At 43.4% G+C, this 12,041-nt stretch overlaps 1 protein-coding gene across 11 annotated transcripts in view; it reads right to left on the bottom strand.

The window, feature by feature from the left end:
- PLCB4 (phospholipase C beta 4) overlaps positions 1-11,983 on the bottom strand; it is a 419,941-nt gene extending 407,958 nt beyond the window's left edge. For 4 of the 11 annotated variants that reach the window (XM_040447665.1, XM_040447667.1, XM_040447675.1 and 1 more), the window contains exon 1: positions 11,611-11,738. The gene's annotated coding sequence lies outside the window, so the exon portion shown is untranslated. Of the gene's footprint in view, positions 1-11,610; positions 11,739-11,878 lie in introns of those variants that run through there. The other 7 variants (XM_040447674.1, XM_040447664.1, XM_040447672.1 and 4 more) reach the window with 4 other exon arrangements.
- Positions 11,984-12,041: the final 58 nt, after the last annotated feature.

Here is a 12,041-nt window from a genome sequence, read left to right as displayed (position 1 = left end):
CTTGCTTTCTTACACCATAACATGTGGAGGTAAGAAGAGATGAACTCTGATATTCCTTACAGCAGTAAGATTTTATGATTCTAATCAAGTTTCACTGCTTGTTCATTCAGAACATGTACACAAACCAAACAGAGCAGTCTACCTTTTCAAACAACAGGGCCACGGAAATGAGGAAATAAATGAGCCCAAAATCTCAGAGTCTTACTGCCATGTTGAACAAATGGAAAAATAAAGCTTGTTCGTTTCCATTAAGTGATGCTAATGATTCAGTTAAATTGACTTCTTTGAAGGGAAATTACTGCTAATAACCTTAATTTCCTCCTCGTCTCTTCCCCCAGGTACCTGACATTTTAAGTAAAATATTTTCATAAAATATTAAAAGCAAAAGAATTATATGTTAGGTATCCAACTCCATATTGACAGACTTTATGAATCTCTTCTGTCTCAGCTGTCTACAGCCTATACTTCTGGTTCTTCAGATAAAACCCATAAAGTTTTCCATTCTATGCATATGCCAAGAAACAGAATCCATTTCAAATGAACCAAAAATTACCAAAAAAAAAAAAAAAAAGGTTTGTCTAAGGCCCACCACACAAATCTTACTGATGTTAGCCAGGTGGCATGGTAGAACACTCCCATCTTCAATTTAAATGTAATCATTGTAGCTGTTTGCTCTTTTCTGCCCACCAAACCAGGCCATGGGCTTTCCACCCTGGCCTGACCTCTGATACCTCTGCTATGGAATGGCAGGTGGGTGGAGTCCACATTTGACTCCCCAGACCCATTTGCCATCCTTCTCCAGCCTTGCCTCCTCCCCTGTGCCCTTTGGTTTCTGACTGGATTCAGCTAATGGATGGCACCAGACAGAAGCTTGGGGGGCAAGGGAAGCGTGAGGCAGGCATATTTATTCCCCCACGGTGTCCCTGCAGGCACATTCCAGGTCGACTGTGTCCCTCTACGGAAGGACACAGCTCATGCCAGACAGCCCTTCTTTCCCCTTCAATCAGAACAAGAACAGCTCCCCACCGTTGCTAAGTCCCTTTGCAGCACCCACCTGGTTGTGTTCCCTACACCTGCCCATACCTTCCAAAGGGTCCCTTTATTAAACCCTCTGCAGGACTCAGTTTACACATGCCATCTGTTCCTTGGCAGGCCCTGAATGACACAGAGTTAAAGAGTGACCAGCTAGGGCCCTCCACTGTGGCTCTCACAGACATTATCAAAGGAAATTGTCTGTAAACTGTAAATCATTGCAACATTTCCATGAGCAAAACCTAGTACACACTTTCTTGAATAGCAAGGTTTCGATGCCAAGGAAATATAAATGAATCCTACCATATTTCTACAATTCAGCGTGCTGTAAAAATAAACATGCAGAAGGCACACAATCAGAATCCGAATGTCACTGCCAACCTAACCAGAAATTTTTTTAAATGGTATCTGGAGAGACATGAGAGAACCAAAGCCATCTTTAAAAACAGAAATATTTCACTTTCCTACACTTTACCCAGATCAAGATTACTAAACCTGATCCCGCGATACTTTAAGGTCAAGCAAGTCAGTCTTTCAAGGGATGGCACAAAATTCTAAAAAGTACTAATTCACTTCGTGTTATTGGTCACAACTATAGTTGTTGAAGTTGTGACTTCTGAAAAAAATTGAGAATCGGTGACCTGGATTTTCTGCATTTTCCCAGTATCTTTTATTTTTTTTTTTTCAACGTTTATTTATTTTTGGGACAGAGAGAGACAGAGCATGAACGGGGGAGGGGCAGAGAGAGAGGGAGACACAGAATCGGAAACAGGCTCCAGGCTCTGAGCCATCAGCCCAGAGCCTGATGCGGGGCTCGAACTCACGGACCGCGAGATCGTGACCTGGCTAAAGTCGGACGCTTAACCGACTGCGCCACCCAGGCGCCCCGCCAGTATCTCTCTTTTAAATGAAAATAAAGAGTGGTTTCTAATGTATACATATCATTTGTCTATATATCATTTCTAAATATTACGAAAATTACCTTCAGGTATCTATTAAATAATAAATCTCAATAAAATAGCATTACCTCTGAACTTTATAATTCTCTAAGTAGAAAGTAAATGAGATTCTTAAATAAGTAAGTATTTGAAAGTCAAAAGCTATAAATACGCCTGGACAGAATTTTTAGCAATGAAATTAACTTGATTTTCTCAGGTCAAAATCAACCTTTGTTGCCTTTCCAGTGCCTCACTTCTCTGACCACATATTCAAGGGCGCTTATGACATGTCCCTGGTGTGAGAAATCTAGAATGTCACAGCTAACCAAACTGGTCAGAATACAGATTTTCAATTCAGAGTCTGCAAGGTATCTTTTTACTAAGGAGTTTTTAAACCGGCCTCTGAACTGAGAAATTCATTTTGATTAAGTATTGCATTTTCAGAAATTTAAGGACATAGGTTATTTCTCAAGTCATTTCCTGGTGCACAGTATATAAACAAAATCCCATTGAATTAGTGAAACAATGTAACAACGTGACACAGGCTTCAGTTAGAGGATATGTTCATAATTTGAGGTTCCATGAGATAGAAATTCCTTGGAGGCCTTTCTTAAAGGCAATTTGGCATTGCTCTCTCAAAATGTAAAATATGCATACCCCTTTGACCAATTAGTTCTATTTCTAGGAACTTAGCTACAAGAAAATCTTGCACTTGTGCACAAAGACCTATGTACAATGATCTTCCAATCTTCCAGTGTGCAACAGTGAAAACAGGTGAATGGTTAAATAAAATATGGTGTACCCGCACTACCAAAGTTTCTGTAATGTTAGAAGGAAAAAGATAACCTGTACAGTGACATGGGAAGAGCTTCATGACATACCTTAATTGGACAAAAGCAAGTCACAAAAAAATGTAGACAGAATAATGGTACTTATATAATAAGAAAAAGATGAATATATACTTACACACATAAATGCACAGAAAGAGAAGAAACAGGCACTCTAAGCTGTTGCCAATGATCATATGTGGGGATAAGTGCAGGTGGGTAAGAGCATTTTACATTTTGTTTCTGTATTTCTATATTGTCATTTGGATTGGTACGTATTAATGCATCACATTCATCATCTTCAAAACCAGTGAAAATAAAAAATTAACAGAAATCCTAGAAGGGGTTTGGTGATTTGCCCAATGATAATGCATCAGCAGATATGGGAGAAATCCATCTCAAAGGGACTTTACTCTGATTTGATCACTTGTGATCACTCATTTAAGAACCAAAAGGAAAGTGAGGGCTGTTAAGTAGATCGCACCTCGCAAAACTAACCTGCAGAAACAGATCTACATTCTGTATGTCCAGGACAGGTACGGCAAACACCAAATAGCTGGGGGGTTGTGGGGGACTGGTTTGAGTTTGAGACTGTGACGTATGCAAAAACCTGCATGTCCCCATAAATGAAGTCACCTAATTCTCCACACTTAAGGTGTTCTTGTTTTATTTTTTTTAATTTTTTTAACGTTTACTTATTTTTGAGAGAAAGAGACACACACACACAGAGCACAAGCAGGGGAGGGGAAGAGAGAGAGGGAGACAAAGAATCTGAAGCAGGCTCCAGGCTCTGAGCTATCAGCACAGAGCCCAATGTGGGGCTCGAACTCATGAACCATGAGATCATGACCTGAGCCAAAGTTGGACACTTAACTGAGCCACCCAGGCACCCCAAGGTGTTCTTATTTTAAAGCAGCACCATGTAATCGGAGAGAAAACCATGTCCTGCCTCCCTTAACTTTGTAAATTTGCTAACGTCTTAGAATAATGAGAGTGAGGAAAAACAGGCAGAAATTCAGAATCTAAGATCTATATGCACTGAAAATAAATGGCCATAGCAACCTTTGTAAGAAATTTAACAGGAAAAAAAAAACACGCATGAATAAAGAAGATGCCATGCTTACTTAAAGATGAAAGTACAGTACTGACCCTTTCTAGTACTCAGTGTTTCCCAGTGCAGTTGACAAAAGGACCAAAATGGGACCTGATGGGCAGAATTCGTTCCACAAATGGGTTTTGTTTGGCCACCCCAGGGGCTGACATGCTTGTTTTTCTTTAATTCATTTCTAAACATTTTTAAATGAGATCACACACTTAAAAATAAATCTGGATTTCATGCTTCTCTTAAGAGTGTAGAGAATTTCCATGCCCACCTGGCGCAAACGTGTCAGCCCTGCATGGCAGCTGTTCCCTAGGAAGGGGCACTACGGGCCTCCTGGATACATGAGACCCCTACCACTCCCTAAGGTCTCTAACACCCAGCCAACTACCTGTTGTTTACCTGGCCCTCAGAAAAATAAGAGTGTGCCACACCCTGGATGGCACCAGGAGGGACCTTACCAGGTAAAAGTTGGCCCTGCAGAAATCTAAAATTCTTTTTTAGGCTACCCCAGAGTAGTAGTTAGTAATCTCCTTCTCTCAGACTCTGGCCCATGCACCTGCAGAAACAAAACTATGTAGGATTAGATGAAGACCCATGGTGTGATGCTCAACTTCCTATTTCAATGCCATGTTTACAGCAGCAGGGTTGCCAGAAGCTTCTCTGTCATCCCTCACCCCAGTCACTTAAAATAATGGTCACAAAGCTTTTGTTTCCCCAAGTTTATTTATTTTGAGAGAGAGAGAGCACACAAGCAGGAGAGGGACAGAGAGAGAGGGAGACAATCCCAAGCAGGCTCCACACTGTCAGTGCAGCGCCCAATGTGGGGCTTGATCTCACAAACCTTGAGATCATGACCTGAGCCCAAATCAAGAGCCAGATGCTTAACCCACCGAGCCACCCAGGCGCCCCAGGTCACAAAGGTTTTTATGGCAACAAATCCTTTGGCAGCATGTACCTCAGCTGCAGATAACAGCCCAATGGTTAGAAGTCGGCGTTCCAGCATCAGTCTCCCTGGGTTTGCATCCTTCCTCTAAACTGAACCCCACGAAGTCACTTCACCTTCCCAAGCCTCCAAGTGTAAAATGGAGAGACTACCAGTAACCACCCAAAAAAGGATTAAATGACAGGGCACACTTTAATTGCTCAACAAATGTCTGTTGTTTTGTTGCCGCTGTTGCTGTTACCATGTAAAGTGGAGACGCTGAGTGCACCCACTGAAGCCCCAGTGGGAAAACAGGAGCCACCAAGCCTCCTAACACCAGCGATCTCCAAACTGCTCTCGTGGATACCTCTCTCCTTCCAGGCCCCGATGGCTTACTATGGTCTCTTGTACAAGCCTGGTGGGAGGCACAGATGACCTGGTGACAGCATCTGACTCACTGAGTGACAGTCACCGAATTTGAGGCAGTTAGGGCTGAATTAATGTCACATGCCCCTGTCCAACCGCAGTCACAGAGAATCCAGAGGAAGATCTAGAACCTCACAGCAGCCCAAAAAGGTGCCCAGAACTTTCTGTAACTTGCAGGGAGAGCAGAGCAAGCGTCCTAAGTTCTACAGGAACTGACTCAGCCTGCTTTGTAAGGACAGGTCCAACATCTGCTCCTACAGAGGAGGAGAACGAGAGGGTGAGCAGTAACCCTAGCAGCATCAGAAGGACTGATAACAGTAGCAGCAACAGCAACAGTAACACAATACCCAGTATTGTGCACAGTACAGTGCCGGGCACTTTTGTCCTGTGGAGTCATTCTCCCCGTGTTACAGACGGGGGAACTGAGTAGATGCCCAGGGTCACACAGCTAATAGATAACACAGTCAAGATTTGAACTCGGGTCTGCCTGATTCCTAACACCTCAGGGTCTTAGCAACATCACACTGCTGAAAGTGTGCAACCCCTGCCACCCCCGCCACCCCGTGCTTACCCTCCACCTGTCTCTAAGACGAAGTGTTTCTAGAGCAGTTGTCCTTTACCTTCAGTGGGGTCACAGACCCCACCCTCAAAATCTAGTGAATTGTATAGACCCTTATGAGCATAGTATTTTGTTAAGTGTATTTATTTATTTTGGGGGAGAGAGAGAGAGAGGAAGCGTGAAAAGGGGAAGGGCAGAGAAAGAGAGAGAGAGAAGGAGAATCACAAGCAGGCTCCACACCGTCAGCACGGACCTCAATGCCAGGCTCGAACTCACGAACCACGAGATCATGACCTGAGCCGAAATCTAGAGTTGGACACTTGACTGACTGAGCCACCCATAATATTTTTAAACGCATAAAATTAAGTGCACAGTTGCATGGGTGGCTCAGTTGGTTAAGCATCCAACTCTTGGTTTCGGCTCAGTCATGATCTCACCATATGTGAGATCCAGCCACGTGTCAAGCTTGTGCTGACAGCACGGAGCCTGCTTGGGATTCTCTCCCTCTCCCTGGCTCTCTGCCCCTCCCCCACTCACACTGTCTCTCAAAACAAATAAACTTAAAAAAAAAATAGGAAGGGGGTACCTGGGTGGCTTTGGCTCAGGTCATAATCTCGTGATCTGTGAGTTCAAGCCCCACATTGGGTTCTGTGCTGACAGCTCAGAGCCTGGAGCCTGCTTTTGATTCTGTGTCTCCCTCTCTCTCTGCTCTTCCCCCACTTGCACTCTGTCTCTCTCTCAAAAAAAAAAAAAAAGTAAAATAAAATAAACATTAAAATTTTTTTTTAAAAAAAATGGGGCACCTAGGTGGCTCAGTTGATAAAGTGTCCAACTTTTGATTTTGGCTCAGGTCATGATCTTGCAGTTCATGGGATCTAGTCCCACGTCAGGCTCTGTGCTCTATCCCTCTCATTCTTCCCCTCCCCCACTTGTACTCTCTCTCTGTTTCTCAAAAATATAAATAGATAAACTTTTTTTTTTTAATTTTTTTTAACGTTTATTTATTTTTGAGACAGAGAGAGACAGAGCATGAACGGGGGAGGGGCAGAGAGAGAGGGAGACGCAGAATTGGAAGCAGGCTCCAGGCTCTGAGCCATCAGCCCAGAGTCCCACGCGGGGCTCAAACTCATGGACCGTGAGATCGTGACCTGAGCTGAAGTCGGACGCTTAACCGACTGAGCCACCCAGGCGCCCCTAAATAGATAAACTTTAAAAAAATCAAGTGCAAAGGAAACTACATTGGAATATACTTATCGAAATAATTAAAGAAAAACAAACTGGACATACCTAGTAATATATTTGCAACCCATTAAACATCAAGATTCAGAGCGACAATAATACTTAGTCTGTCACTTGGAAGTAAGTGCAAATAAAGATGTAATTCATTTGCCAGCTATACTCACAGACCCACCAAAGTCCATCCTGAAACCATTACGAGGTAGACCCAAGACGAAGAGCTCCTGTTCTAGAAGTGAGCACAAGCTGTCAAGTGTAAATCTAATGGTCTGTGTGGTCTCTTCTCTCTGGATGAGCCGCTTATCACTAATTACTTCAAGTGACCTTCTTCCTCTGGTTCTAAAGAAATGGCTACTTCAGCCATGTCAGGGAGCCAAAAACATCCTTTAATTGTTCAGGAGGAAAAGAATGCTTTAAGGGCAATGGATCTTAGAGCAGTGATTTGCCTGGCCCAAGGGTGGTGTGGTAGCTAGAGGTAGAATTTCCCAACCCTCAGCATACCAAAGGATCATGGGAGAGGAGCCCTGAAGGAGACTCCCAGTCAACAGGATAAGATAAGGCTATCTGGCCTTCACTTGGTATGCGACCTTCTCATTGAAGGATTTATAGGTAGTAGGCTACAGAGGTGTTCAGAGAAAAACTTTCTTTTGATTTATGTATCTTTCAACTATTTTGATTCCTCAAAGAACAGAAAAGAAAAAGTGGATAGAGTTCATGCAGAGAAAAATAAAAACTGCTGACCATTCATCCTCTTGCACAGAAGGATCTCCCAGCTAAGACCTGGAAGGTAGGGTTTTAGTGATTCCACTTCCTCTATGAACTTGGGATTACACCTTGAGCATATGAAAAGCATCCAAAGGCATGAGCTTCCACAGAGACTTTTACAAAGTGGGATTTGGGGGCAGTTGTTGTAATTAAGTGAAATTGGCCTTCAGAATAAAAAGCGACTCTGGGTGATTTCTTTTTTTTTTTTTTTTTTTTTTTTTTTTTTGAAAGCAGGCTTAATTCCCATGAGGGCAATGCAAACTTTTCACTCACCTACTCAGTAATGCATTATCACCCAGCTCTACTTCCACTGGGGGAGTAGAAGTAAACTACCCATTTTTATATTTGGTTAGCTAAAGAATCACAGCCTCTGAATGTGCCAGACCTTTCTATTATTCTAAGGTATAACTACACAAACAATACTACACCTTGAGGAAGTATTTCTACTTTAAAGGGGAAGGCTTTATCAAAAAAGAAACTATGACACAGAAAAACAAATAACAAGGAATGGGGGGAAGACCTATGTAAGGTTACTGTATTTCCTAAACACCACGGGGGAGACAAAGAACACAGAATGGACAGTAATGAAAACTAAGCAGGGTCCCTGCCGACACAGTTAACACCTGAACGCCACCAGCAAAACCACAGAAAGTCGCTGCTGCCCACCGTCAGCAATGAAAAGCTGTATTTATTTCTCGATAGGCGGTGGGTCTTTTCGGCTGACATTAATATGGCCTACAAGTTCACATTATGAGGGGAAAATCACCTATTTTAGAAACTTCAGTCTGGACATGAAATACTAAGTGTGATCATTAAAGCGTCTCCATTAGTCCTTGACCTCATTCTGCGTATAAAACGCAGAAGTTCTTGGTTTGACAAGACCTACTGTGATAGCCAGTTTATTAAAAGCCTAGGTCATGAATGCCAATAAACACGCGGTTTCATCCCTACTTTACAAGTGGTCACAAAGGACGACAACTTAGCTGCAATCTGGTAAATAATTTTAAGTTTCAAAGAATATCTTTGCTTCTCCAAAAATATTTGAGTTCACTATTAAGGGCATTTGTGGAGAATATGAGAAATAATCTTTCTTTTCTATGACTACATTAAGTGCTGTGATTCAAAAAGATAAAAATTTACTCTCAATACAAGACTTTAAAACGTCAACAATCAAACTCAGCAGCTAATTACTAACAATTTTTTAAAATAATCCATAAAACGGGAGGGGGCGCCTGGGTGGCTCAGTCGGTAAGTGTCCGACTTCAGCTCAGGTCATGATCTCATGGTTCGTGAGTTCAAGCCGTGCATCGGGCTCTGTACTGACAGCTTGCTCAGAGCCTGCAGCCTGCTTCAGATTCTGTGTCTCCCTCTCTCTCTGCCCCTCCCCCACTCACACTCTGTCTCTCTCTCAAAAATAAACACTAAACAAATAAAAACATAATCCATAAAACGTATTACTTGTGATATTTGAGTTTGCTGACCACATCTGAAAGTTTTAGGATGGAAATGCAACACAAAATCCAGAAGCTAACTTCACTCCTATCACATCCGTTCACAAATTAGCACACCAGTTTGATCCGTTTAAGGAAAATACAGCAGCAAGAAAAGTCACTTTCACCCCAATTTTAACTTCAAGGGGTTGGAATAACTACTACGTAAACACATTTCAATTCTTAATAAGTATAATTGGCCCATGTTACCAAAATCAGCAGTACACACGAAGGCAAAGACAGTTGGATGCACTATTGGGAAAGACAAAAGAGCAGGGTCAAAGGCACTGGCTAGGTCTCTGCTGGACATGAAATAGCTCAAAGTGACAGATTTTAAAGATTTTCAACGTCCACTTCTGCAAAAGCTTTTTGGTAACCCTACCACTCTTGAAACCTCCAGTTTTCGCTATCTCATAAGCAAAAACATACCACCTCAAGATTCCGGGGACATAAGCAATTTAATATCATTCACATTTTTAGGCACACAAATATAAAACTCAGAAGACAGTATTTGAGAACAAAGCTCTTCTGTGTGGGTGTGCATTTGTAAAATAAAGGTAGAATTATTCCGACAGATAGAAATGTGTATCCAGTGATCAAACAGAGTCTTAGAAATTCTGTTTTGACAGTTACTTGTAGAATAGCATTTTCAACAGCCATTAATTCAAAGCTGGGTGGTGATATCATCAAAGCTAAATCACAACGAAGTTCGGATGGTTGAGTAATAACACAATTAATCTAATAGAGGGTGCCTTTAGCTCTGCTATGTTATATGCAAAGGGTTACTAGTTCTGGCAGCAAGTCTCGTAATATAAAAATGCCAATAAAAAATGCTCTTAAGAAGTAAATTTCTATGAAAACAGGTGTTCTCCCAAGATGGCAATCATTTATTAAACTTCTACAGTTCAAAATGAAGATGACATAATAGATTGAAACACCAGCTGAAAACTATGCAAGACTGTCCTATGAAAAACACAGCATTCTAGATTACATAACATGGATAATGGCAGATTAAACCACTCGCCCCTACCTAGCTGGATTTCTGTGCTTCTAGAGGACTCTACAACTTAGGCCACTGAAGTTTGAAGAGTACGTAACATTAGGTTCTCAGTTCAACCACATGTTTTTGAAACCAAGAGTCCTGAAAAAACTAAAAGGATAAAGTTAAATTTTACACACACACACACACACACACACACACACACACACACACACACGTTTGTCCTGAAGAACACAGTTCCTTAGACACTTTCTTACCCTCTTTGTAGATGGCCCAGGTAAATTCACCAGTTGCTTTGCTTTTCCTAGTCATGTTTACTGTATAAATCTTATTTCCCTTTAAAGAGGAAACTCAATACAATTTTAGGTATCACAGAGCTATGTTGGAATGATATTATTGCCAGCCAAACAATTATTAAGCATCTATTTCCACACACTCATAACTTAACTTATAGACCACCATGTATCATATTTATGGTAAAAAAAAAAAAGTGACCTGCCATTAATGGTTTGAACGAAATTAAACTTAAAACATCTGTGTTTATAACAATAGACTCACTACAAGAGTATAAAAAAAAAAGAGGAGTAGGAAGTGATCTCTCAAATACATGCAAGTGTTTAAAAATATAATGGACATTTGTATTTTCTCTAGAAAAATGATACTTTATGAGAGTTTTATGATTCTAGATTAAGGTACATTTAGAAACAACTGGAAATTGAATTCTGTATTTCCGTATTTCTATACTGTCCTGCCTATAAAGTCTACAGTCAGAAGTACTGTACTATATAAACAGGGTCTAATTAGTTAAGGAAAAGGCAACTTTAAAATTCTGAAAATAAGACAGCCTTTAATCTCCATCACTTATATGCCTTTAGGAGGCAGGAACACTGCCCCCCACCGAATGCTGGCCTGTCAGTGTTGTTTTAAGTGGAAATAATCATTTCTATTACCTCTCCAGAAGAGGTAAGAAGATCCCCATGCATACACATTTACATGCTTTGCACAGTGCCAACTATTTCCAACCAAAATAATCATATACACGTCGGGCCGAGCTATTTCTAGCCAGAAGCGGTGAACGTCTGCACCGAGTCTGAGGAAACCCAGTGGGCGATGATTATAGAGGAGGGGGTGGCGCGAGGACCCCTGCCTCCCGCGCGCTCGGCGCCTCGCACCCCGCACCTGCACCGGCTCCCCGGCAGGGCATCCGGGTGCGCGCGCGCGCGTCCGGGACGCACCCGCCGGGAGCAAACAAGCCCGGCGGGCCCGGGCGGGCGGGAGCATCCTCGGGCGGGACCCGAAATGCCTTCTCCTACCTGTCACTTGGCCGGGAGCTGCTGCCGGGGATGCGGCCACGGCCGCCGCCTGGAGACCCAGTGTGTGCGCGCGCGTGTGTGCGCGCGTATGTGTGTGAGATCTTGTTTGCGGTGCGGCTCACTTACAGCTCCCCGCGCCACCAGCCCCCTCCCCCCCTAGAGAGCGGGCCGCCGAGCCCCCTCCCGGCGCGTCCGGTCCCGCCCTCCCGCCGGCCCCCGCCCGCCCCCAGCCTCCCCGCCTCCCCGCCTCCCCGAGCGCGAGCCTCACCTCTGCCGAGGGCGGGGGGTCTCCGCGGGCGCTCCTAGCCGAACCCGAGGGGTAGCGCCGGCCCGCTCCGCCCGCCCGCCCGCGGGGCTCGGCGTGTCCCCGGCCCCGGGCCCTGCCGCCGCTTCGTGGCCGGCCGCTCCCTCCGCCCCAGCCCCGAGTCTCC

The sequence above is a fragment of the Herpailurus yagouaroundi genome, unplaced genomic scaffold, assembly GCF_014898765.1.
Source record: "Herpailurus yagouaroundi ecotype Mexico unplaced genomic scaffold, PumYag 196, whole genome shotgun sequence".
NCBI lineage: Eukaryota > Metazoa > Chordata > Mammalia > Carnivora > Felidae > Herpailurus > Herpailurus yagouaroundi.
The sequence above is the reverse complement of the archived record's forward strand: the minus strand, read 5'-3'. Positions and strand labels throughout refer to the sequence as shown.